This window comes from Chiloscyllium punctatum, chromosome 14, assembly GCF_047496795.1.
Source record: "Chiloscyllium punctatum isolate Juve2018m chromosome 14, sChiPun1.3, whole genome shotgun sequence".
Classification (NCBI taxonomy): domain Eukaryota; kingdom Metazoa; phylum Chordata; class Chondrichthyes; order Orectolobiformes; family Hemiscylliidae; genus Chiloscyllium; species Chiloscyllium punctatum.
In genome coordinates, this window is record NC_092752.1 from 104,175,525 (window position 1) to 104,201,719 (window position 26,195).

Genomic DNA, 26,195 nt, shown 5'->3' on the forward strand with positions numbered 1-26,195 from the left:
GATGGTCACCCACCAAAACAGTGACGACTCAAAACCCGCCGCTATCTGGTTCCTCGCCTTGTATTCGTCAGGAACACCCCTGGGGACCCCTATGGCATCTAAATATATGTTATCATCGAAAGAGGTCTCCAAAGCTCTCTCCGTTCTTCCACTAGAACGGGGTCGCTCTTGTTTTTCGAATACCAGGGTGAATGGGATGGCCAATTGAACGATCGCACAAGTGCCCGTCCATTTTTGGGGCAGGGTCGGTCGCAGAACCCTCCCACCACAGTACCACCAGAGGTCTGCCCTAGGTACATGAATGTGGGAGTAATTCCCGCCCCCGGTAGTTTCATTGACCAGCCGGATTGATCCGCTGCACTTGTCAAATGTCCCCACATCGTCGTCCCACTGTAGTCCCGTCCGAGAGACGCAGGCCTGGTGCGTACCCGTTACCCCTGAGAATGATGGCGGGCGGGGCGCCCCCTCAGACCTGACGGGGGGAAACTTCAAACTCAAGGGTCGACAAGTGGGGTCGTTCCAGGCCTCTCGGTCCTGGTACAGCCTTATCATGCAGTCCATGGCTCGTGGGTGTTTCTCCCATCCCAGCGGGAATGGGACCACCTGAGGGTTAGGGCGGGCACTCGTGCATGCGTAGCAATCACTCTTTTTTATGCTCCTCACAGTATATTTGACCCATTCCATCCAGGCATTCGCCTCCCCGTATCCTGTTTCTATTTCAAAGGTCTTTTCCAAATCCGTCGTCTCAATTATTCTAATCTTTTCCTGCTTATCAGTGGTGGATGAGCCCCCAGACTCAGCTTCAATGACCGTGATATACGTGCAGCACAGCTGCATCCCCCTCCATCCTGCCTGCCCCCCAACTCTAATACCCACTATTGTTCTATTAAGGCTCGCCTCGTTCTTTTCCAAGTTCTTTATGGTCAGATAGAGCGGATTGCACTGATTCTGCGCACAATCCCGTCCAGGGGTGATGGGATCACGGACAACTGACACCATAGCCTGGACCCCGGGGGCTGGAGGCCTACTTAGGCCTTCCCTACCATGCAATTGTAATACTAACGTCTGACCCTGGAATCCCCTTTCTCTCTCTAGATTCTGCTTAGTTTGATTCAGTTGACTTTTAGTCCTACAGGGCACCAACTCACATAGGTCTAAGCTAAGTGTCTGTGTTGATTGGTTGGCAAGCACGGAGATGGTGAACCACTGACGGTCCTCTGCTTGTTTTAACCAGAGGCCAAATTGGGTAACACGCACACAAAGACCCAGCCCAAGGATAATGGCATAGCAAGTTAACAATACGATTGACCGCATTTTGTCGCGACACCCGTAGCCCGAGGGCACAGTTCCTTTAGACTCGCCAAAGTCCGATTAGTTCGTTCTCAGGGTCTCTGTTCCTTAGATGCCTTTGTCAGAGAGGTTCGTTCGTCCTCCGTCGGTTGTGGCACTGGTCCCTTGACTCGAGTGTAATGTGTCCAGCCCTTTTCGGCCGTACGGACAGCCGTTTCGGTCGTCAAAAGTACCAGGAAGGGACCATCCCAAGTTGGTTCGAGGGTACGTTGCTTCCAGCTTTTAATCAGGACCCACTGACCCGGCTTGACGGTGTGCACCGCAAACTCGAGGGGCGGCGTCTGTGCCAAAAGTCCCTGTTGGCGTAAACGAGATAGAGCAGACCCCAGAGCCACCACATATTTTTGCACAAACATATCCCGAGACTCAAATACAGGAGGTTCCCCCTTCGGCCCATGGAACGGGAGGCCAAATAACATTTCGAAAGGGGAGACGCCCAAATCCCGCCTTGGCTGGGTGCGAATTTGCAACAGGGCAAGGGGTAGGCATTTGGTCCAAGGCAGGCCGATTTCACTAGTGAGCTTGGTTAGCTGCTTTTTGATGGTCTGGTTCATTCTTTCGACCTTGCCCGAGGAGGAGGGATGCCAGGGGGTGTGCAAATCCCAGTCAATCCCCATTGCTTGCACTACATTCTGGAGGATGGTCGAGGTGAAGTGGCTCCCCTGGTCAGAGTCAATAGCGCGGGGTAGCCCAAATCGTGGGATGATTTGCTCGAGTAGAATCTTGCTAACCTGAGTTGCCGTTGCCGTGGTAGTGGGGAAAGCTTCCACCCATCCTGTCAGGTGATCTACCACTACTAATAGATACTTCAGTCGACCTATGGGGGGGAGCTCAGTGTAATCTACCTGGATATACTCAAACGGCCTATAGGCCGGACTCCTACCCCCTTGTCTTGCATGCTGCCGCAGCCCCCTTTTGTTAATCTTTCGACACGTTATGCAATCTCCTGTGACCTGCTTGGCTACCGTGTACAGACCAGGGTGAGCATATCGGCGCAGGAAGGCATCACACAGTGCCTGGGCGCCCCAGTGACCCCCTTGGTGTAAACGGGCAATAATGTCCCGCGTCAACGGTCGATTTAGTAGCTGGCGGCCATCGGGTAAGGTCCACTTGCCTTCCCTATCCTTTGTACCCCCCAGAGACGCGAGAAGAGTTTCTTCTTTGTCAGTAAACGTGGGCACTTCGGTAATTTCGGATATCTGTGGAATCCTTACCAGGCAGTTTATTACATCCTTCCCCATCCCAGCCAATTTTGCCTGTTCATCTGCCAATTGATTCCCCAGGGTCTCTATTTTATCGTCTTTCTGGTGTCCTTTCACATGTACTACAGCAATCTCTTGTGGCAGCAACAAATCCTCCAAGATCATGGCTACTAGTTCCTCGTGGACCAACTCCTTTCCTCTACTATTTATCATTCCCCTTTCTTTCCAGATCTTCCCAAAGGTGTGTACTACCCCAAAGGCATACTTAGAGTCAGTGTAGATTGTCCCGGCTATTCCCTTTAAATTCCTCAGAGCTCGGTGCAAGGCGTACAATTCGCACGTTTGTGCGGACCAGGCATTCGGTAGCCGTCCACTTTCCACTAATTCCCAACCAGTCTCACTAATGACTGCATAACCGTTGTGTCTCTTCCCATCTATCACTCGAGAGGACCCATCAATGTACCACCGCCTTCCTGCATGTAAGGGGGTATCCCTCAGATCTTCCCTCACTTTACTCTGGTACTCTATTATGTCTGAACAGCAGTGTTCCAGTTCCTCCTCGCCCTCCCCTTTCCAAAGGAAGTCCGCCGGGTTCTGGCAGCCCCCGACTTCTATTCGGAGGTCTTCTCGGTCTAACAATATGGCTTCATATTTCAGAATTCTTGAGTCAGTCAGCCACCTCCCGGCCTTCTGATTCAGGATAGTTCTAACCTGGTGGGGAGTAGTGACTGTCAAGGGGGCCCCGAAAGTCAACTTCCTGCTTTCCTCTACCAGCTTTGCCGTGGCTGCCACCGCTTGGACACACTCCGGCCACCCTCGGGAGACTGGATCCAGAATTTTTGACAGGAAAGCCACGGGCTTCCTTTTACCCCCCCAGTCCTGGGTCAATACTCCAAGAGCGGTTCCCTTTCTGGAGTTCACAAAGAGGCGAAATGTCTTACTAAAATCCGGCAAGCTTAAAACAGGTGCAGCCATCAATTTTCCTTTTAGGATTTCAATTAACTTTTTCTCCTCCTCCTCCCATTTTATTCTGTTGGGTGCCTCCTCAATGAGTTTTAGGTACAAGTCTTTAGTCAGGGGGGCATAGTCGTCTATCCATAACCGACAATAGCCTAAGAGTCCCAAGAACTTCCGCAACTCCCTCTTGGTCGTTGGGAGGCCTAGTTCGATTATTGCCCGCACTCTTTCCGGACTTATTCGTTTCTGTCCCTGGCTTATCAAGTGTCCCAGGTACTTAACCTCTTTCTCAACATATTGGAGCTTCTTCTGACTCACTCTTAACCCCTTCTCAGCTAGGTAATTTAACAGGGCATTAGTCCCAAGTAGGACGTCCTCCTCCGCCGGTCCGGATAAAAGGAGATCGTCCACGTATTGTATAAGCTTAAGGGCCGGGGACAAGGTTAGTCCCTCCAATAATTGTTCCAGAATCTGCCCGAACAGAGTCGGGGACTCAGTGAATCCTTGGGGGAGTACGGTCCACCTGTACTGTTGTTTTCTGCCAGTATCAGGATCCTCCCATTCAAAAGCAAAAAGATCCCTACTGTCCTTGTCCAGGGGACACGCCCAGAAGGCATCCTTTAAGTCTATAACACTAAACCAGCCGTGGTCCGGGGGAATTCGCCCCAGAATTGTGTATGGGTTCGGTACCACAGGGTGCCGTACTTGGACAATTTTATTTACCTCCCTTAGGTCTTGGACCATTCGGTAGCTCCCATCCGACTTCCGGACCGGCAGGATTGGGGAATTGTATCGTGACATACAGGGCTCTACCAATCCATCTTTTATTAGGTCTTCCATAACTGTCTTCAGGCCCTGCCTCCCTTCCCAAGAGATGGGGTATTGGCGCACTCTGACGTCGGGGCTCTGGGGCTTTAATTTTACCTCCACAGGTCGAATTGCGAGTCCCCCCCGGTTCCCTTTGGCGACCCAAACCCTAGGGTCTATCTCTGTCAATCGGGACTCACTAAGGTATGACATGGTAACGGCTAATTCTTCCTCTTCTACCACTTCTATTCGCAATCCGAAACGGACTATCAAATCCCGTCCCAACAACCCATAGGGAAGATGGGGGAGGTGAAGGAGTTCAACCTGGAGTTCCTCCTCCTCCAGCCGCAAGGGTTGTGGTTCGAATATTCTCGCACTAAAAACCCCACCCTTAACTCCTGAAATGTTTAATGTTTTAGCTTGGAGGCCAACCCCCCTCGGATGGAGGGGAATTGAGGACCTGCCAGCGCCTGTGTCAACTAAGAAGGTAACATCTTGTCTAAATGGGCCCACCCGTAAATTTACCAGGGGTTCTTGGTAGGCCCGTGTTCCGATCCTCCCCTGACTTCCCTAATCCATTTGTTCACACTCCATTTCATACATCCCTTCTCTTTCCCTTTTAAACTCGGGACAATCCCTTTTGAAGTGTCCCAGTTTCCCGCAATGGTAACATCCAGCCTTCTGAGGGCGCTCAATTCCATAAGATCCTCCTCTCTCACTTCTGCCCCGTCTCGCTTCTCTCCCTCTCCAACTTTTCTTCGACGTTCCTCTTTCCACCCCATAATCTCCCTCCCCCATTCCGGTGGACTTACAAGCTTCCCGTACGGCTGCCACCATCATTTTTGTCTTATGTTTCTCCCTTATTACATCCCTCTGAACGTACACCTTCTGTGCTTCCCGTAATAATTCTGCAACATCCTTTTCAGCCCAATCCTCCACTTTCTGTAATTTCTTCTGAATGTCAGGCCATGACTTAGTCACAAAGTGCACCTTAAGCATGCTCTTGCCTATTTCCCCATCGGGGTCTAAACCTGAATACTTTCGCATGGACTCCCGCAAACGGTCTAAAAACTCACTCGGGGATTCATCCTTTTTCTGTCCAACTTCAAATGCTTTTGCTAAATTCCGCTGTTTGGGCACGCAGGTTTGGATCCCCCTGATTATAAGGCTTCTGAGGTCTGTCATATTGGCCCTTCCCCCCGCGTCGTTATGATCCCACCGGGGGTCCTCTAAGGGGTACTTCTGCTCTCCACGCTGAGGGCCGTCCTGATGCTCCCTATCCCAAATGGCCATTGCACTATTCCGGATCATAACAATTTCATCGTAATTAAATAGTATTCTCATCATGGCCTGCAGTTCAGCCCATGTGTATATACTGGGCCCCAGAAATTGGTCCAGTTGTATTCCCACACTGACGGGGTCGTCCAGTAGACGGGGTAGTTCATTACGGAGATGCCGGATATCCCCAGAATTTAAAGGTTGTACTACAAACCCGGTCCGTTCGTTCCCAAACGGCACCTCTCGTAAGGGGTTCAGCTGTTCAATATTATCACTCCTCCCAGCTCTCAATCCCTCTTCTCGACCTCTCCGCATCTCGAGTCGGACTGATTTCCTAGTGCCTGGGGTGAGTTCTGTGCCCCCTCCTGTACACCCCCCCCCAGCAGTCCCTTCCTCACTGGTCGTAGCCTGCTGGGACTCGGAATTATCCATCGCAGGAGGGAGGTCCGCGCTGGACGCCTGGTCGTGCGCGGGTGGTATATATGGGGGCGGGGAAGACGGTGGCAAACCGTCGGTGAGGATGTCCCAAGACTTCTGGGGCTTCCTCGGGTCTGTTTGGGGAGTCAGAGGATAGAGACGCGTGGGACTCTCGCCGTCTCCCGCCAACCAGGCGGCGGCATATTTGCTCTCCTCTGGGTCAAACGGTTGTTTTCTGTTAACATATACATTTAGGATTTGACACACCCAGTCTTCATCAGACCCATACTCGGGCCAAACTACCGAGGGGGCGCGGATAGGTTCTTTGGTCCATATAAAACAACAATATTTTATCATGGTCTCTTTCTTTAAGTCCTTCGTTCTACTACTGTCCGTCCATAGACTTAACTTCCGACCTAATGGACTATCGGGGGGTATTTCTTTCCCATTTGCAGTCTTCCCTGACTTTTCCTTAGTAAATCTAGAAGTCTGATTTCCCATGGTTTATCTTCGGTCCTGGTCTTAAACGCCCAAAGCGTTTTCACAGATGACCGTCAAAACCACAATTTCCCGTGGTTTATCTTCAGTCCTGGTCTTAAACGCCCAAAGCGTTTTCACAGATGACCGTCAAAACCACGCGGCCAACAAGGAAGAACAAAAGAATCTCTTACCTTGATCCGTGCACGGAGTTGTCTGGCCTTTTTAAATGTGTGTACCCCCGTGTATAGTCACTAACCGGTCGTCCCAGCACTCGTCCGTGTGTTCCTTTTCCAGGATTCAAAATTATTTTTAAATGAGCCGGGTCACATCGTCCCTTGGCCGACGGCCAACGGACCAAGCCGATCAGTGAGAAGTATAAATATATACTAGACGCGTCTTTGTTGTAATCAGGCTTGATCCGTGAGCCGAAGAGACTGCCCCCCCCGGCAATAATTATTTCATCCCGGAGGAGCCCCCAATTGTGCGAGATAGGTAGCTATCCAGCCCCATCTACGGCACTTTTCATTTCCCTTCCCAGGAACAAAGACACGGAGGAGTCAGTCCAAAACTTTTCATTCAACTTTGCAAAGTCGGGTGCTGTTCCCAAAGGTACACACACACAAGCATAGTAATCTCCACACATTATATACATGTATATGTGGGCTGGGTTTACTACTGCTGCCTTGACCAACGAGTGCTCGGATTCCGCACTGTTTTCCTTTTTTGGGTTCTGGTGCCTGGGATTCTTTTATCATTCACTTGGCCAATCAGTGTTTGAGCTTCCCATTCTTCCCTTATATGGATGATGTTGTACAACTGTGGTTAAGGGCGGCCTCTCAACTATCGAGGAAAGCTGTTACAACTGTTTCATTCATATAAACGTGGGGGAGGTCCGGCAACAGTTTCGAGTGTCTGCTTGTGTTTACTATGAGGTAGAAAAGACTAAAAGGCAGCTAACCGTTTAAAAATTACACTACCCCCTACAGAGTGCCAGGAGGGGGGACGAAAAAGGCTCAGCAAGAAGGATTAGCGGGAACCCAAAGGCATTTTACACATAGGTGAGGAATACGACAATGATCAGGAGAAGGTAGTTACGTTCCTGATGAATGGTTTTTGTCTGAAACGTGGATTGTCCTAACCCTCGGATGCTTCCTGACCTGCTGTGCTTTTCCGCAACCACTATAATCTAGATTTTAATCTCCAGCATCTGCAGTCCACACGTTTGCCAGGGAGACGGTAGGGACGATCAGGGAAAGCGTATGGAACTTGTTCGTGGAGTCTGAGCAGATAGGGGAACCCTTAAATGAGTTTTTGCTTCGGTGTTCACGAGGGAAAGAGACATTGTTGTAAATAAGGAATTTGAGGATCTGGGAAACAAGTTGACCAGATCACGATTGATGAAGTTGATGTGCTGGAAAGTTCGGAAAACGTTAAGTTAAGTCCACAAGGCAAGACCAGATTCACCTTGGGCTGCTCCGGGAAGTGAGAAAGGAGGTTGCTAAGCCGCTGGCGAAGATCCTCCCCTCCTCATTCTCCACAGGGATTCGGTCCAGAGTATTGGAAGGAGATTAATGTTGTACCTCATTTCAAGAAGGGTAACAATCAATGTCCTGGCAATTACAGACCAGTCAATCTTAAGTCTTTGTCAGCAAAGTTTTGAAAAGAATTCTGAGGAATAGGACTTATGAGTATTTAGCAAAGCATGGCGTCGTTAAAGGCAGTCAACATGGCTTTGTGAGGGCAGAAATCTTACTGAGTTCTTTGAGGAGGTTGATGAAGTTCACGCATTGGATATGGTGTATGTGGACTTCAGCAAGGCATTTGATAGGCTTCCCCATGGTAGGCTTATCCACAAAGTTAGGAAGTATGGGATACAGGGAGATTTGGCTATCTGGATTCAGAATTGGATAGCTGACAGACGCAGAGAGTGGTTGTAGGTGAAAAGTAGTCTGCTTGGAGGACAGTGTTGAGTGTGGTCCTGCCGGGCTCTGTATTTGCGCCTCTGCTCTTTGTAGTTTTTATAAAAGACTTTGATGAGGATGTTAGTAAATTTTCAGATGACACAAATGTTGGAGGTGTCGTCAATGGTATAGAAGGCTATTGCAGGCTGTAGCACGGCATAGACGGATACAGATCTAGGCTGAGAAAGGCAAACGGAATTCAACCTGGATAAATGCGAAGTGATGCATTTTGGAAGGTCGAACTCGAATGTTGAGTATAGGAATAAAGACAGGAAACTTGGCAGTGTTGAGGAACAGAGGGATCTTGGTGTGCATGTACATAGATCCCTCAATGTTGCTACCCAAGTTCTTATGCTTGTTAAGAAAGGATTTTTCTTTTTGGCTTTCATTAGCAGGAGGGATCAAGTTTAAGAGCTGCCAGGTTTTGCTGCAGCTCTACAAGTCCCTGGTGAGACCACATTTGTAATGTTGTGTCCACTTCTGGTGACCCTACAACAGGAAAGTTACAGACGCTTTGGAGAGGGTGCAAAGACTGTTTATCAGGATGTTGCCTGGACTGAAGTTCTTGCCTTATGAGCTTGGACTATTCTCTCTGGAGAGAAGGAGGAAGAGAGGAGACCTGATCGAGATATTCAACGTAATGAGAGGAATGGATAGAGTCAATAGCCAGAGACTTTTCCCCAGGGCAGGATTGACTGGTACGAGTGGTCATAGTATTAAGATATTTGGATAAAGATATAGAGGAGACGTCAGAGGTAGGTTCTTTACGTCGAGTTGTGCATGGAATGCATTGCCGGCTGAGGTGGTGGAAACAGAGTCATTAGGGACATTTAAGCGACTGTTGGACAAGCACATCGATATCAGTGAGTTGATGGGTGAGAAGGTTAAGTTATTATATATTATATTAGGATTAAACCTCGGCATAACATAGTGGGCTAAAGGGCCTGTTCTGTGCTGTACTTTTCTATGTTCTCTATTTTACTTTCCATATGAGTTCTGGGATGTTGCTTGGATAGGGGAGATGATGAAACTGGTGAAGTCCACCTTGATGTCGTGTGATTGGAGGGTCCTTTAGGGTGAATATAAAGGGTTCTTCCCCCACTTATATAACTCAATTAGTCATTTTGTTTCTGCATTGACCAAATTTCTATTTATACAACGACACATGTTGTCATTCTGTATTCACATCTCTGACAACTTCACACAACATCCCATTTCTGTTCTAACTGCACTATCTCACAGTTTTTTTCCCTTTTTTGCGTCAGGCGCTTCTCTCCCTTCCCCCCTCCGCTCCATAATGTATTGACGCATTGTAGCTTAAATTGCACAATATTCATTTCAGTGTATAACAAAAGTCAGTATGGATTGATTTGCATCATTGTTGTGGACATTTCAATGGTTACTTTTCTTTACTGCAAAAATGGAAATTGTGTCAGTTGTCTGGAAGTAACAGGTATTTTCTTTAAATAGGAATGCATTTCTATTGATGTGATTTTGATCTCGCCTGAGATATGTAGACACATTATTTTTTACCACGCCTTGGACAAATCAGTTCACATTCAAGGCATAACTCAACACATATTGTACTAAAATGGCTAATATGAGAACTGATGCGCTGAGTAATATAGCTCAGACGTGGTCATTGCTTACAGCACAAGTAATTGTTTGCCACATCAGTAAATCGATGATTTGCTGAAACTCACAGTCCTTTGCGTTATTTTGTACCACCAGTCGCATATGGATCTATTCATTCCAATAGATCTCGCATTCAAGTGAAAACATATGACTTAACAATGTCAAACTTCTTGTAGACTTGGTGTTCTCGAAAGCAGCCACGTCATTATAAAAATCAAAAGTACTGAATAACTTCATAGCTTCATCTTCACCGTTTCTCCTGAAATGCCTTTCACAATTATGGTAAGTTGACAGGTAGTTTTTTTTTCCCCCTTTTTGTTTAACTTTTCACGCCATGTATTGATATTCATGGACTGTGTTTGTGGGGAAGGAGCTGCAAGTGTTGAATGCACTGAAGGAAAGGGGGAGCTGAAAAATGACTTGGAACGAATAGATTTAGAACAGGGGGATTTGAGTTGAGCGAGGAGCAAGCAGTTTGGATGCTTTTTCGGAAAAGCTAGGGTTTGACTTACATGCGGACGTGAAGTCTGAGAAAGCACTTTTCATGTGTACGCATTGGCGATTGCGATTAAATGGAGTTGTCCTTAAGTTGTTTTCACAAGGTGCACCATTCCCAGAGACTGTGCTATGTGGAAAAAGCAATGCCACATTCCATCTCACTGTTCCAAAATTCCATTTCATGCATGTCCCCCAGATTAATGACGCATCATATTTTGAACTAATAAGATAAAAATATACTAATTCAAAAAGAAACATTACGTGAACACAATTATTAAGGCAGTTCACACCTGAACATGCATTGCGTATTCAGAAAAAAACACAGCATTGGGGATTGAATTTTTCTATCGTTACAACAAAACTAAACACATCTGTTCATTATGCAAGATACCATGTCCATGTGTGTGAGACATGGCGATGTTCTGATAACTGAAGGGACCACCATCGTACTTTGACAAAAATATTTAGACGGTGGTTGGTGGACTTTTTTTTAGCATGATGCTTTGGCTGCAGCTTTGTAATTCCTTCAGCATGTAACCTTGTACATTGAAATGTCCCACCATGGAGCACTCGGTAAAGGTGAACCCTCTGCACTGGAAGACCAAAAGGTTTTGGGCAGAAGAAATGCTTCATCAAGTCTATAACCTTTCAGGTTCAATCAATGTCTATCTAAATATGCATGCCGGCAGCAACTCTTCGGAATGCAAATTCCTGCATTTTGGAGCTGGACTCAACAAACCTTGACAAAAGCGATTGCACATTGCTCTGAACTTTTTTTACGAAAGGACATTTCATCAGGAGACATCTGACAGTCTGAATCCCAGCCTGCACAGATGCTTCAAGGCAGTGTGTAGCGATGCAGACTGAGTGAGTGTACATGAAGAATCTCACAGGGAGTGCGATGTCTTGGCGCTTGTTGGGAATGTCTAGTGATGAGACGTTCTGCCAAATTACTTTGACAGGAACACCCTGACAAGATCTTCCTTTCATATTCCAAAAGGGATTCGGGGATGCGAGTTATTTGAGCACTACCTAATGGACTTGTGTTCAAAGGTGTTTTTTCTTTCACATGTTTTTCCATGAAGGACAGGTTACAGAGATCTGTCCAATTACTTTGAGAAGTGTGCGGCGTCGAGATCAGTCCCATCCTTCGTAATACTGGAGCGAGGTTGAACCTCACTATGTCACGACACTGAGTGTTTGCGTACTGGCAGTCTATGTACACTTGATGCAGCCACACGTAAAGGTGGCCATCCGGATGATGGAGGCGTTGGTTACATTCTTGCCTCTCCCTCCTGCCTAATCTATAGTGTTGTACATGGTGTCCCTTTGGACATGGTCTACCCCTTGTTCCACAACCCCTGATGAAGTGGAAGGTGCATGAGGGATCTGCAGCGATGCAGACTGGAAGACTATAGCTCAACTGTGCAACAGACAACAACACTGAATGTATCTTATTTCTGAAGAGTGGGTTTTTACCTGCAATGGGAGGGGGTGTTTTGGTCCCATCTATCCAATTTCTACATCACCTCATTGATATGCTCAACCCGAGTTTTCAACATGTCCCCATTGACTGGACCAGCGCTTCCCGATAATTTGTGCTCATCTGTGTATTCAAATATCCACATTCCTTTTATAGACCTGAGCAATGTTGCTGTTCGAGTCTGCGTTGCGTCAAGATCAATAATAACTGTTAATTGTGGATTCAACATCTTTCTTTTTTCCTTCGTTGGTCGAATATAATTTGAAACTGAATTTGCACTCACCACCGCGTTGCTATCGTATCTGTTTTTCAGATCTGGGTCCTGGAGATACGGTCACTCAGCCCCTGTCTTCAAATATTAACAGAGAAAGACATATGATGACTTTAACCTGTTTGTATGACAGCTTGTGGAGCGAGCATTTTTATTTTTGTCCAGTCTATATCCAGACTCACAGTCTGAGTTTATTCTGCAGGAACAATCAAACTACTCAGAGCATAAAAAGCAGTTTTGCAGTACTCTGTTATCCTGTCAACCTTCAGTTTATAAATTAATTGAACAGTTGATCGACCTCGGGACTAAAGCAGGTTGACTCTCCAGTGAGATACTGAGCTCTCTGACTGACAGTGATTGGCACTGGACTGAACAGAGTACAAAAGCTACTTTTGCCTCAGATTCTGATATACTGGGTCAAAACTACTTGCATTACAATTCGCTAGACCTTTGTTTACTTCACACCAGACCGTGTCTGACTCGTTATTATGTAATCCATCCTCTCCACATAATTCCCTCGGCACTCCCTCCATCTTGTTACATAATTTCCCTTTGCTGATGTTACGCAGGTCATCCAGCAGTCGATTAAATTGCAGTTTATTTGGCATGGGACAGTTTTTCAATGGATACAGTTCTGGGCCTTACCTTAGGTTATGTTACGATGCTGAAGGTGTGCACTGTACCTTGAAGAGAGGGTGAATGCTGCTATTAACAGAGTGCTGACGAGTACCTGTGGCGACTGAATAACAGTCTCAAAGTAAACTTGAAATTGAAAACATGTAAACTTTATTGTGAAATGCTAACTGGGTTTTGCTGACTGCTTTGACAACAATTCATATTTAACCAATAATTTTAAATTATGCATTGCTGGAAAAGCACAGCAGGTCAGGCAGCATCAAAGGAGCAGGAGAATCGACGTTTCTGGCATAAGCCCTTCTTCAGGAATGAGGAGGGTGTGCCAAGAAGGCTAAGATAAAACGTAGGGAGGAGGGACTTGGGGGAGGGGCGTTGCGAATACGATAGGTGGAAGGATGATAAGGTGAGGGTGATAGGCCAGAGAGGGGGTGAGGGCGGAGAGATCTGGAATAAGATTGCAGGTCAAGAAGGCGGTACTGAGTCTGAGGGATGGGACTGAGAAAAAGGTGGAGGGAGGGGAAATGAGAAAGCTGGAGAATGCAGATTTCTCCAGCTTTCTCATTTCCCCTCCCCCCAGTTTTTCTCAGTCCCAACCCTCAGACTCAGTACCGCCTTCTTGACCTGCAATCTTATTCCCGACCTCTCAGCCCCAGCCCCACTCTAGCCTATCACCCTCACCTTAACCACCTTCCAACGATCGTAATCCAAACTCCCCTCCCCCAAGTCCCTCCTCCATACCTTTTATCTTTGGCACACCCACCTCATTCCTGAAGAAGGGCTTATGCCCGAAACGTCGATTCTCCTGCTTCTTTGATGCTGCCTGACATGCTGCGCTTTTCCAGCAACACATTTTTAAGCTCTGATGTCCAGCATCTGCAGTCCTCACTTACTCCCATTTTAAATTATCCCCCGGGATGCTGATACCTAATTCAGTTTAAATTTATTGCTTTTCCAAAATTGCACCAATATAAAGATCCAATTTTGGGAATATAAAAAAGATATGAATTTTAAAAATTGGACATAGTGACTGCCAGCAACCCAAATCCAAGAAATTAAGAAGCACTCTCTATCAAAGGTACTTTATCATATAAAACATATTCACAGTAAAAGGAAAGAAGATAACCCAGGGAGACTTAACCACGAAGAAGATAGACACTGAAGGCTAGAGAAAATGTATGGATTTCAAATGAAGTTGATGACATTTTATTGGAACAGTGTATTGCTTTAGATTTGGAGGCAAATAATAAGCGGTTAACAGAAAGGATGGCGTAGAGTCTTGAATAATTGTTGTTTAATGTTCTCATTTTAAGTTAGCTGGTCTTATAGATCAGCAATTGTCCATTTCAGTATCACCGTAGCCTTCGAGGAGTTTTGCGTGCCTGGTCACTTCAATAGTAGATTGCAAAATTACATTTCTGATGAAATAAATTTTACATTGATCTGTTTCTGTTACCTGATGTCTCCGACTGAAAAATTTGAATGGACAAGAACAGGATGACAAGGGCAATGTTCTATATTGAGAGGTAAAGCACTATAAACTGCAGAGTGATGGGCAAACAAATGGGGAATAACATGGACAGGGGAGAGGCTGAAAAATTCCAGTCTTTGCTGTAACCAGTCCATAGTTTTGTCCGAAAGACTTTGCAACAAGTATGCAATGTTTAAACATGATTGACTAGCGAGGTGGATTCGTCTGCCAGAGTGGCTTTAAATCTTACTAATTCTATATCTGACCATTTTTGTCTTGAACATGTTCCCTGCGGAAATAATTAACTAATGTTCAAGTAAAAAATAAGACTGCTATCAATAGCCTTTATTGTTTTGTTTCCCATACATCATCGCTATTCATAAAACCTGAAATTACCTATGAAACAATTTTGAAACTGGAGATTGTTCGCTCCTGAGACCTCTGTCATTCTCAGTTGATGTATTTGTTAATTTCCATCTATGGATGAAAATGAGATTCAGATCCACAACAGAGTGTGAACACACCTTTAACGTCATAAACGTCAATCATATTCGTGATATTGTTTGACATTGAAACATCATGGAGAATAATATCAACGCTTATAGAATCAAGAGGCCATTTTGTTCCTTTCTTCTTCTCTCCTCCAGAGCCAATGATATTTCCCTAATCTATAGAACATAAAATGAAACGTGTCAAGGGACATTATGGTTCAAAACCTAACGCTAAGCCACACAGTCATGAAAATAAGAAAAGGCTTGGAGAAAGCATTCGGCATTTTTGAATTGTCTTCAAGGATGAAAATGAAGAGTCCATATTACAGTGAACTGCAGTATTCCCTGTCATTAGCTAAAGGAGTTGTTTGCACCCCAGTGGCACCGTCAAGAAATTGAATAATTATTTAAATGAACAATTGAAATGTCAGCACTATGGTCCAAGTGCTGGAAATTGTCATGAGAATCAATAAATCTTTGATAATTGGCACTGACACGATATTCTTTCCACACATTAAAAACGGCGTGACTCCATCATGTTGGCGGAAAATCTTATCTCCACTGCAAAACAATTTGAAACCAATAATTTCTGAACTTAAGACATTAGGAAAATATACAAATCTTCATTTTTAGAGTGGTGCAGGAAAAGCACAGTAAGTAAGGCAGCATCCGAAGAGCAGGAAAATTGACGTTTTGGACAAAAACCCTTAATCAGGAATCGCAAATCTTCATCCTGTCTTCCCTGGTGGTCTGATAATTAGGATTCAGTATTCTCACTGCTGTGGCCTGGATTCGAATCCTAGTCAGGAACAAAGGTTTATTCTTCATATATGAACTGTTAAATCGACCAGGAATTCCTAATCGTGGCACGTACAAAACAGTAGCTCAGTCACAATCACTGTGGTTTTGCATCAAAGATGAAAGCATCATGCATGACTGGAAACAAATTGCATATTCTTCTGCTCCTAAGATTTTAGTTCCTTCTAATCATTGTTCACGGTGCTACATCAACGTTGCTCTTTCCTGTAACACACAACATTCTGAAACAGCCTGACAGATTTGATGAGTTAAGGTCGCTCCCCCTCCTCGGCAGCATGGGAGATTAATGTTTAGCACTGCTTCTTGACATCGTTAGGGATTCACGTTCAATTCGAGCAAATGCAAGCAAGAAACTGCTGAACATAAATCCCATTTTTGTGTGGCTGACATTCAGGAGCTAGACTCCATGTCACAATCCAAAGCTGTGCAGGTTCGATGGACCGGCTATTTTTGTGATGTCCCAGGTTGTCTAGATGTGGAATTACAGCGAGAGGGTTGGAAACTGTTCGAGGGTCGGCACAGGCTCAACAGGCCGAATGGCATCTTTCAGCATGGAAGGGATTCTATGACTCTGGGAGAGTTTTTGATCAAAAGGCAATATATCAAAATAAAGGATGCACATATAAGACAGAGATGAGAGTTGGGTATCTGTGGAATTCTTTACCACAGAGTTCTGTGAAGGACTGAATCAATCAGTATATAAAAGGATATTTGTTGAGGATCATCTGTTTGAAGCCGATTGAAGGGACTACAATTCAAAGCATGAAAGCCCATTTTAGTGGAATCGGTCCGAAAATAGCACAGAATAAAATTTTAGGTCAAAACAATGACTGGTGCAGGAAAAGCACAGCCGTTCAGGCAGTATCCGAGGATCAGTTAAAATTGATGTTTCGGGCAAAAGCCCTTCTGTTTCCCAAAACGTCGATATTACTGCTTCTCGGATGCTGCCTGAACTGCTGTCCTTTTCCAGCAGCATTCTAATACAGAATAAAATTTTGGAAATTTCCAACAGGTGACACTGATAACTGAGGATAATATGCATTTTCTTTGCTGTGAAATTCAATGTTTCTCGAAGTGGGATCATTGAAGTGAAGCAGTGATGGACGATTGGCTACCTTGAATAAATTCACCTCTCACCACACGTGACATCACTTTCCCACATCTCATCACTGACGACACGTTCAGCGATGTCCGCCTGTTCTTCTGCCGTGTCTACTACCAGTTCTGTCCCCACCAACGCCACTCACATGCTTTCTGCTGACACAACCCCCCAGATCACACTGTCAACATCCCCGCCCCCCAGAAACTGAGGGGACCACCACACCTGACCATGACTCCACCACCACTACCCCCCACCACCACACCCACTCCAGTTGCAGGTTCCACGCAAACTCCCAGCTTCACACCTACATCAGGTCCTAGCTCCCAGCCCTGCCATGTGTTCACCATCCCCCGGACCTTCCCCTCACTGAGGACGAACGATCAGTCCTCAGTAACATTTATCCCCTCCATCCACACAGGAATGAATTTAATACGCATCGTGACGTCGAACATTTCTTCTGCCGCCTCAACCTCCGAGCTTACTTTTGCAATCAGGACTCCTGCTCACCTTCTGAGGACCTCTTCACTCGTCTCCGAAACACTCCATCCATCTGGACATCCTGTGCTGGCCTATTACCTATCCTCGACCTCTTCATTTCCAACTGCTGCCGAGAGATTAACCATCTCAAACTGTCTACACCCTCCCCCACTCCAACCTCTCACTCTCACAGCACGCAGCCCTCCACTCCCACTGCTCCAATCCCAACCTCAGTATCAAACCAGCAGATAAACAGGGTGCAGTGGCAATTTGGCACACAGATCTCTACACTGCTGAAGCCAGACACCTCCTCCGACATCGCCCTCGACCATAACCCCACCCTCCATCACCAAACCATCATCTTCCAGACTACACAGAACCTCAGGAGGTGATGACCTCAGGAGATGTCCCACCCACAGCTTCCAACGTAGTAGTCCAGGAACCCCACAATGGCCGATTCTACCTCCTTCCCAAGATCCACAAGTCTGACCACCCCAGCCGTCACATTATTTCAACCTGCTCCTGCCCCACCAAACCCATCTCCACCTACCTCGATACTGTCCTATCCCCGCTAGTCCAGGAACTCCGCACATTATTTCGAGACACCACACATGCCCTCCACCTCCTCTAAATCTTCCGTTTACCTAGCCCCCAAAACTTCATCTTCATGGACATCCAATCCATCTACACCTCCATCCGCCATGATCAGGGCCTCCCAGCCCTCCGTTTCTTCCTCTTCCACATCCCCAACAAAACCCTTCCACTGACACTCTCATTCGTTTGGCTGAACTGGACTTCACCCTTACCAATTTCTCTTTCGAATCCTCCCACTTCCTCCAGACCAAAGGGGTAGGCACTGGCACTCAAATGGGCACCAGCTATGTCTGTCTCTTTGTCGGATACGTAGAACACTCCATCTTCTGTACTTCCACCAGCACCACTCCCCACCTCTTCCTCCGCTACATTGATGACTGCGTTGGCGCCACCTCGTGCTCCAGCAAGGAGGTTGACCAGTTCATCAACTTCACCATTCTACCCCGACCTTAAATTCAGCTGGACCACCTCTGACACCTCCCTCCCTTCCAGGACCTCTCCATCTCCATTAATGACGACCAACTTGACACTGACATTTTTTACAAACCCAATAACTCCCATAGCTACCTGAATTACACCTCTTCCCACCCCGCCTCCTTCAAAAATGCCATCCCATGTTCCCAATTCCTCTGCCTCCAACGTATCTGCTCCCAGGATGACCACTTCCACCACAGAACACACCAGATGGCCTCCTCCTTTAGATATCGCAATTTCCCTTCTCACGTGGTTGAAGATGCACTCCAAAGCATCTCATCAACATCCGCATCTCTGCCTTCAAACCCCCAACCTCAAACCATAACAAGGACAGAACACCCCCGGTCCTCACTTTCTATCTTACCAACGTTGACATTAATCACATCATCTGCGGACCTTTCCGCCACCTCTTAACAGACCCCACCACCAGTGATACATTTCCCTCCAATCCCATTCCACTTTCCGCAAAGACTGGTCCCTCTGTGACTACCACGCCTCCAACAAACCACTCTCCCGTCCTCGTACCGTCCCCTGCCACCGCAGTAATTGAAAAACCTGTGCACACACCACCTCCCTCACCTCCATCCAAGGCCGCAAAGGAGCCTTCCACATCCACCAAAGCTTCACCTGCATATTTTCCTATGTCATTTGTTGTATACATTGCTTCTGATGCGGTCTCCTTTACATTGGGGACACTGGACGCCTCCTCGCAGAGCGCTTCAGGGAACATCTCCGGGACACCCGCACTAATAAACCCCACCGCCCTATGGTCCAACATTTCAAATCCCCCTCTTCTTCTGCCGAGGACATGCAGGTCCTGGGCCTCCTCCACCACCGCTCCCTCACCACCCGACGCCTGGAGGAAAACTGCCTCATCCTCTGCCTCGGATCGCTTCAATCCCATGGCATTAATTTGGACTTCATCAGTTCCCTCATTTCCTCTCCCCGAACCTTACCTCAGTTCCAAGCTTCAAGCTCAGTACTTTACTCATGACCAGCCCAACCTGACAATCTCCCTTCCCACCTGTCCGCTCTGACGTATCACATCTATCCCTACCCCCATTCACCTCTTGTACTCTTTGCTACCTTCCCCCACCCACCTCTCTGACCTATCACCTCCATCCCCATCCCCATTTACTTGTTGTATTTTTTGCTACCTTCTCCGCAGCCCTAACCCCCCATTTATTTCTCAACCCTGGAGGATTCCGGCCTCTATTCATGATGAAGGGTTTTTGCCCGAAATGTCCATTTTTATGCTCCTCTGAAGCTGCCTGACCTGCTGTGCATTTCCAGTACCACTCTGATCTAAACTCTGAATTCCAGAATCTGCAGTAGTCCCTCACTTTTGCGTAGTGACGGACGATTGTCAATATACTAGTACGAATATTATGAGCTGTTCTATTTTAACCTTTAACACATTCTGGAATTGGAAATATGAGACACCCTCTATCCACACTGGTCAAGATTTCCAGATGAAATTCATGGATTAGTCAGATACATATTCCCATCCTTGCTGGCCCTACGTGATAAGGATATGATGTTTTCAAATGAGCTGATATTAATTTTTTAATGATTGCTTCCAAACACTGGCGAACACTGATTGTTAGGCAAATGAAACTGTACCTGCCAGCTTTACTCTCCATTCTTATTGTATACAATTTCACGTTGGCCGTTTTCCAGTTGTCTTTTACTTCTTTCCAGATCCAGGGATTTGGGAGGGAAAGTTGCATCCAGTCACGGGGTCTTTAAGTAAACAAAAAGACAGAGCTGAAATTTGAAACGAAAATACACTGTTCACTCGCCAGGTGTTTTCACCAAGTGAACCATGGAGCCACCGATTGTGCACTTTCTGCCTATCGATATGTTCTTTTCCTTAACCACACAATCGCAGAAGTTCAGCGTTTTTCTATTTCAATGTTGTTTAGCTAACTTCCGCTTCTGCAAAAAAAAGGGACAGTTCACAAATGAACAGTTTCCACTGAAAATGCAGAGACAATATAATCTCCTCGTGCATTAGATTCAAACTGATATTTTCACCTGTCAAACCAGTGGGATAAAAGAGATGTGATCATTCTCTCGGCCTATTAACCATGTTCGTGCACACAGAGGGAACCTCACACCAAGAGGAATGGGGTCATTGTGGTGAATTGTCCAGGAGTGGTGCATGAGTCAGTGTAAACAGTTGGCAGTAAAAGTTGAGCCATTAGCACCAATACTCAGCTTTGCACCATCTACTCCACATACACTTCATGCCTCCTGCATTCAATCATCATTGCCTTTTGTTTTGATTTCAATGCCCCCTCAAACAACGACTTTTTTCCTGATCGACTGCTGATTGAAAACCGTAATCTTTAAGAACAGATTCCTGGAATACAGACATCAATCACTGAAAACGGATCGATTGCTCATCCCTAAGTACTCCAGAAATGGAAGCATTGGACTCCTTCGCACAGAAGTGCACCCATTAACCCATTGGGAGAAAATTTAAGGATTCAGGTGGAGTGGCACTGAAGGGATGGCGAGATGTATCCAATTCCGAATGTTGTGTGGCTTAGAGGGGAACTTGCCCATGTATCTGCTGCTGTTGCCTTTCGAGATGGAGATATGACCTCATTACACTGATTCTGTCAAATTCGAGTTTGTGTTCTGTTAGTAAACAGGATTTCATTTTCATTCAGGTAAACGCTCACATCAAAAATAAATCTTTACAGCCTGACTGGGAATTATGACCATATCTGAGCGATGTCAACTCTGAATCCTCAACACTGAAACCCCAGCGATGCTGACAGTAACCTTTACTGCCTGGCTTGAACACATCATAGAACAATTACTGAAAATAAAACACAGAACACTACAGCACAGTACGGACCAACGACCCTCAGTATTGCATCTACGTGTGAAATTAATCTGTTGTCCAACTAGCATAAACCGTTCCATTATTAGATTACTTACAGTGTGGAAACAGACCCTTCTGCCCAACAGGTCCACACCCACCCGCCGAAGCGCAGCCCACCCATACCCATTCCCTACATTTACCCCTTCACCTAACATTATAGGCAATTTAGCATAGCCAATTTCCCTAACCTGCATATTTTTGGACTGTGGGAGGAAACCGGAGCACCAGAGGAAACCCACGCAGACACGGGGAGAATGTGCAAACTCCACACAGGCAGTCACCTGAGTTGGGAATTGAACCAGGGTCTCTGCCGCTGTGAGGCAACAGTGTTAACTACTGTGCCACTGTGCCGCCCAATTATACGGATTATTATCTATATGTATGTCCAATGGCCCTGAACGTCAGCGAGACTGTTACTGTTGTTGGCAGGCCGTTCCATGTCCCTGCTACTCTCTGAGTTAAGAAGCTATCCTTTACATCTGTTTTCAATCTATTATCCCCCAATCTAAAGCTAAGTCAGCTTGTGTTATCCTTCACCATTCAAGGAATAAGGCTCTCGCTATCTAACCCTCTGATTATCATTTACATCTCCATTAAGTTACCTCTAACACTTTTTCTCTTCAACGAAAGCAGGCTCAGGTCCCACAGCCTTTCTTCGTAAGGCCTTCCTTCCATACTCGGTTCATACTAGTGCATTTCTGAATTCTTTCCACAGCTTTCACATCCTTCCGATAATGTGATGACCAGAACAGTACGCAATCCTCCAGGTGCGGCTTTATCAGTGAATTGCACGACGTCGTGGCTCAGAAACTCAAAACTCTATCAATAAACACCAATACATCATATGCCTTCGTAATACCCTATCAACGTGAGTGACAATTTTCCGGGATTTATGTACCTGGACACCGAAATCTCTCTGTTCATTTACACTGCCAAGAATCTTACCATGAGTCCAGTACTCTGCAATTCTGTTATTTCTTCCGAAGTGAACTACCTCGCACCTTTCCGCATTTAACTCAGTTTGGCAGTTCCCAGCCCAACCTTACATTTGAACTCTGTCCCTTTGGAACCTGCAACGTCCTTTGGAACTATCCACAACTCTGCCGACCATAATGTCATCTCCAAATTCAGCAACACGTCCTTCTATGTCCACCTCCAGATCATTGATCAAAATGATGAACAGCAGTGCCCCCAAAACAGATCCTTGCTGCAGACCACTGATAACTGAACTCAAAGATTAACATTTCCTATCAACCACCACACTCTGTCTTCTTTCATCTAGCCAACTTCTGGTCCAAACCGCTAAATCACTTTCAATCCCGAAACTCAGTATTTTGTACAATAGCTTACCGTGTTGATCCTTATTAAACACCTTACTGAAGGTCATCTACACCACATTAACCGTCTAACCTTCATCCACCTGTTTTCCACCTTATGGGAGAACCCAGTAAGGCTAGTGAGGCAAGCCCTAACCCTTCACAAAATCGTGTTGACTATCAATAAGCAAATTATTTATTTCTTGATGATTATCAATCTTATCTCTAATAACGTTTTCCAACATCTGACCCACAACCGAAGCAAGGCTCATTGACCTATATTTACAAGATTTGACTGGACTTCGTGTCTTAAACAGGGGAATAACATTTGCTATCCCCCAGTCTTCCGACACAATTCCTATTAACAATGATGATATAAAACTTGAAGACTCGAAGCTCTGCAATCTCCTCCCTGGCTTCCCAGAGAATCTAAGATAAATCACATCCGACCAAGAGGTTTTATCTATTTTCAAGATGCTCCAAAATTGCGAAAACCTTCTCTCTGTCAACGTCAATTCCATATAATCTTGTAGCCTATATCTCCGTATTATCATTAGCATGGCTCTTTTCCAATGTGAATACTAAGAACAAGCCAGTAGACGCTTCCCCTATGTCCTCAGATTCCATACACTACTTTCCACTAATATCAATGATTGGTCCTAATTCTGCTATATTAGTTCTGATCGGAGGCCATAAGATTTTCCATGATCTTATCCGCCAAAAACTTCTCATGCCCCCTCCTGGCTCTTCTGAGGGGTCTCTTTAGATCATTTCTGGCGAACGTTTAACTCTCAAGACCCCTAACTGAGATTTCGCGCCTGATCCTCACAGAAACCTTATTCTTCCTCTTGACAAGAGCTTCAGCTTCTTTTACAAGCCATTACTCCCTCTATCGGAAGCTACCTCCCTGCTAAATAGGTACATACTTATGCAGCACTTGCAGTAGCTGTTCCTTGAATAAGCTTCACATTTCAAGACTGTCCATCGCCAACAGTTTCCTTCCCCATCCTATGCATCCGAAATCTTATCTCATCCCATCATAATTGCCTTCCTCACAGTCATACAACTCCCACTGCATACCTATCCCTGCCCACCGTAATTACAAACATAACTGAATTATGGCCACTATCGCCAACGTGCTCATCTAACTCCAAATCTCACACCTGGCAGGATTCATTCCTCACTACCAAATCCAACATTACATCATCCCTAGTTGGCCTGTCTACATACTGTATCCGAAAACACTCCTGCAGAAATTGAACAAAACTAGACCCATCTAAACGACTTGAACAATTATATTCCCAATCAATATTGGGGAAATTCAACTCTCCCATAACACCTGCCCTGTTACTCTCGCTCCTATCGAGAATCATTGATGCTATCCTTTTCTGTACATTTTGGAACAATTCAGGGACTAAGAGAAAATTCCCAACAGGGTGACTACACCTTTCCTGTTTCTAACCTCAGCACAATCTACATCAGTCGATGAGTTATCTCAGCCGCTGTATTGCTAACCTTGGTTAACAAAGCCACACGCCCGTCTCTTTTCCCATTTGTTTTCTGATATATCTATATTGCGGAATCTGCAACAACCATTTCTGTCCCTCCTCTCGCCATGTCTGTGAAATAGCCACAACCTCGAAATTCCAGATCGCAGCCCATGCTGCAAGTTCACCCATCTTATTCGGCATACTCTGAGATTTAAAGTACACAAAATTCAAACCCACATCCTGATTGCCGGTACCCTCGCGACCTTGCAAACCTATCACTGATCTCTCTACCCTCAACCTCCTGTGCATTGGACTACAATTCAGGTTCCCATCCTCCTGCTTCATTTCTCCACATCATAGCCACCTTCAGGAGCAATGTTTCTCTCTCCAATTTTCCAAACTGTTCAGATTATGGACGAAGTGGAAGCGAGGGCTGCAGATGCTGAAGATTTCAATCGAAGAATGTGGTGCTGGAAAAGTCCACCCAGTCAGGTACTATCCAAGGAGCAGGACAATCGACGTTTCCATCCTGGGGTTGAATGTGAAGGAGGAGGAGCTGTGATAATCCGATGTTGTTCAACAAATGTGGTGTTGGACAGTGCAGAACAGGCTGATGCTGAAAGTGGCCTGTTTTGAGGTGCTGATTTGTGGTGATTAGGCGGCATCTAAGTTCACCATAGCCACTGGGGCCTCGTTGTCTACCTTGCTCGTATTGTCTCCATAGATTTCTAAAAGACTTGTTAAACATGACCTGTTCTTGATGAACCCATGCTGCGTCTGTGCACTGGGACGATTTCTACCGAAATACCTTGCTAGTTCTTCTTTGATAATACACCCAAGCAGTTTCCCCACTGCACAGGAAAAGCTAACGAGTCTATGATTCCCCATATTTTGTTTACCTCCCTTTCTAAACAGTGGCGTCACATTTGCTGTTTTCCAATCTGCTGGCACTGCCCTGGAGTTCAGCAAATATTATCAAATTTCAAATTGCCACAATTGAATTTAATATTTCTGCCACTATCTCTTTTAGAACCCTGGGATACATTCCATCAGGGCCAGGAGACTTGCCTACCCTCAGCTCCGTTAGCTGGCCCAACACTATGTCTTCCATAACAATGATTGTTTCAAAGGTCCTCACTTGTCTTCGTCTCTTTGGCAATTACTAGCATGTTATTACTGTCCTCCACGATGATGAGAGATACAAAACACCAGTTCAATGCCTCGATCATTTCGTCGTATCCTACATCTAAATGACCCTTCCCATCATCTGAAAGAACGATATTTACTCGAGTCATGTTTTTTTTTTTCCATTTTATATATTTCTGGTGTATACCATCATCTATCTATCTTTACATTCTTTACTTGTTTTTTTTTTCTCTTGTGTTCTACCATACTTCTTTTTATAGTTCATTTTGTGGATTTCTGTTGACCTTTAGACTTTTCCCCAATCTTCTGGGTTTCTCCCTTCATCTCCGCTCCCTCCCCCTCTCCCTCCATCTCGCTCTCTCCCTCCATCTGCCCTCCCTCTCTCCCTCCATCTCGCTCCCTCCCTCCGTCTCGCTCCCTCGCTCCATCTCTCTCTCGCCCCTCTCACTCATTATCTCCTCCTGTCTCTCTCTCTCCCTCAACCTATCTCTCCCTTGACCATCTCTCTCTCTCTGCCTTCATTCACTCTCGATCCCCCCTCTCTCTGTCTCTCTCTCTCTCCGCACCTCCCTCCGTTTCTCTTTGACTGAATCTCTCTCCCCCCTCCATCCCTCCCTCTCTATCTGATACACTCTGTCTCCTTGGTTCTTCCCTTTCCCTCTGAGGTGGTGAGAAAGAGAGTGTGTGCAGAGAGAGAGGGACGGAATTGAGGAGAAAGTGTAGGAGAGAGGACATGGGGAGGCCAGGTTGGAGTCGGGGCACAGAGGGAGTTAAACCCAGCTCCTGAGTTCATGGCCCGGAGCCCTCCCCTTTCCTGAGGACCAGGACTTGGGGCTGTTTCTATCTCTCTCCACCTCAGCTTCTTCAACACAAAGACACACAACAACATCGTTCACTGTGCTGCTTGGCACGCTTTAATTAACATTTTTATTGTTCACAAATGGAAG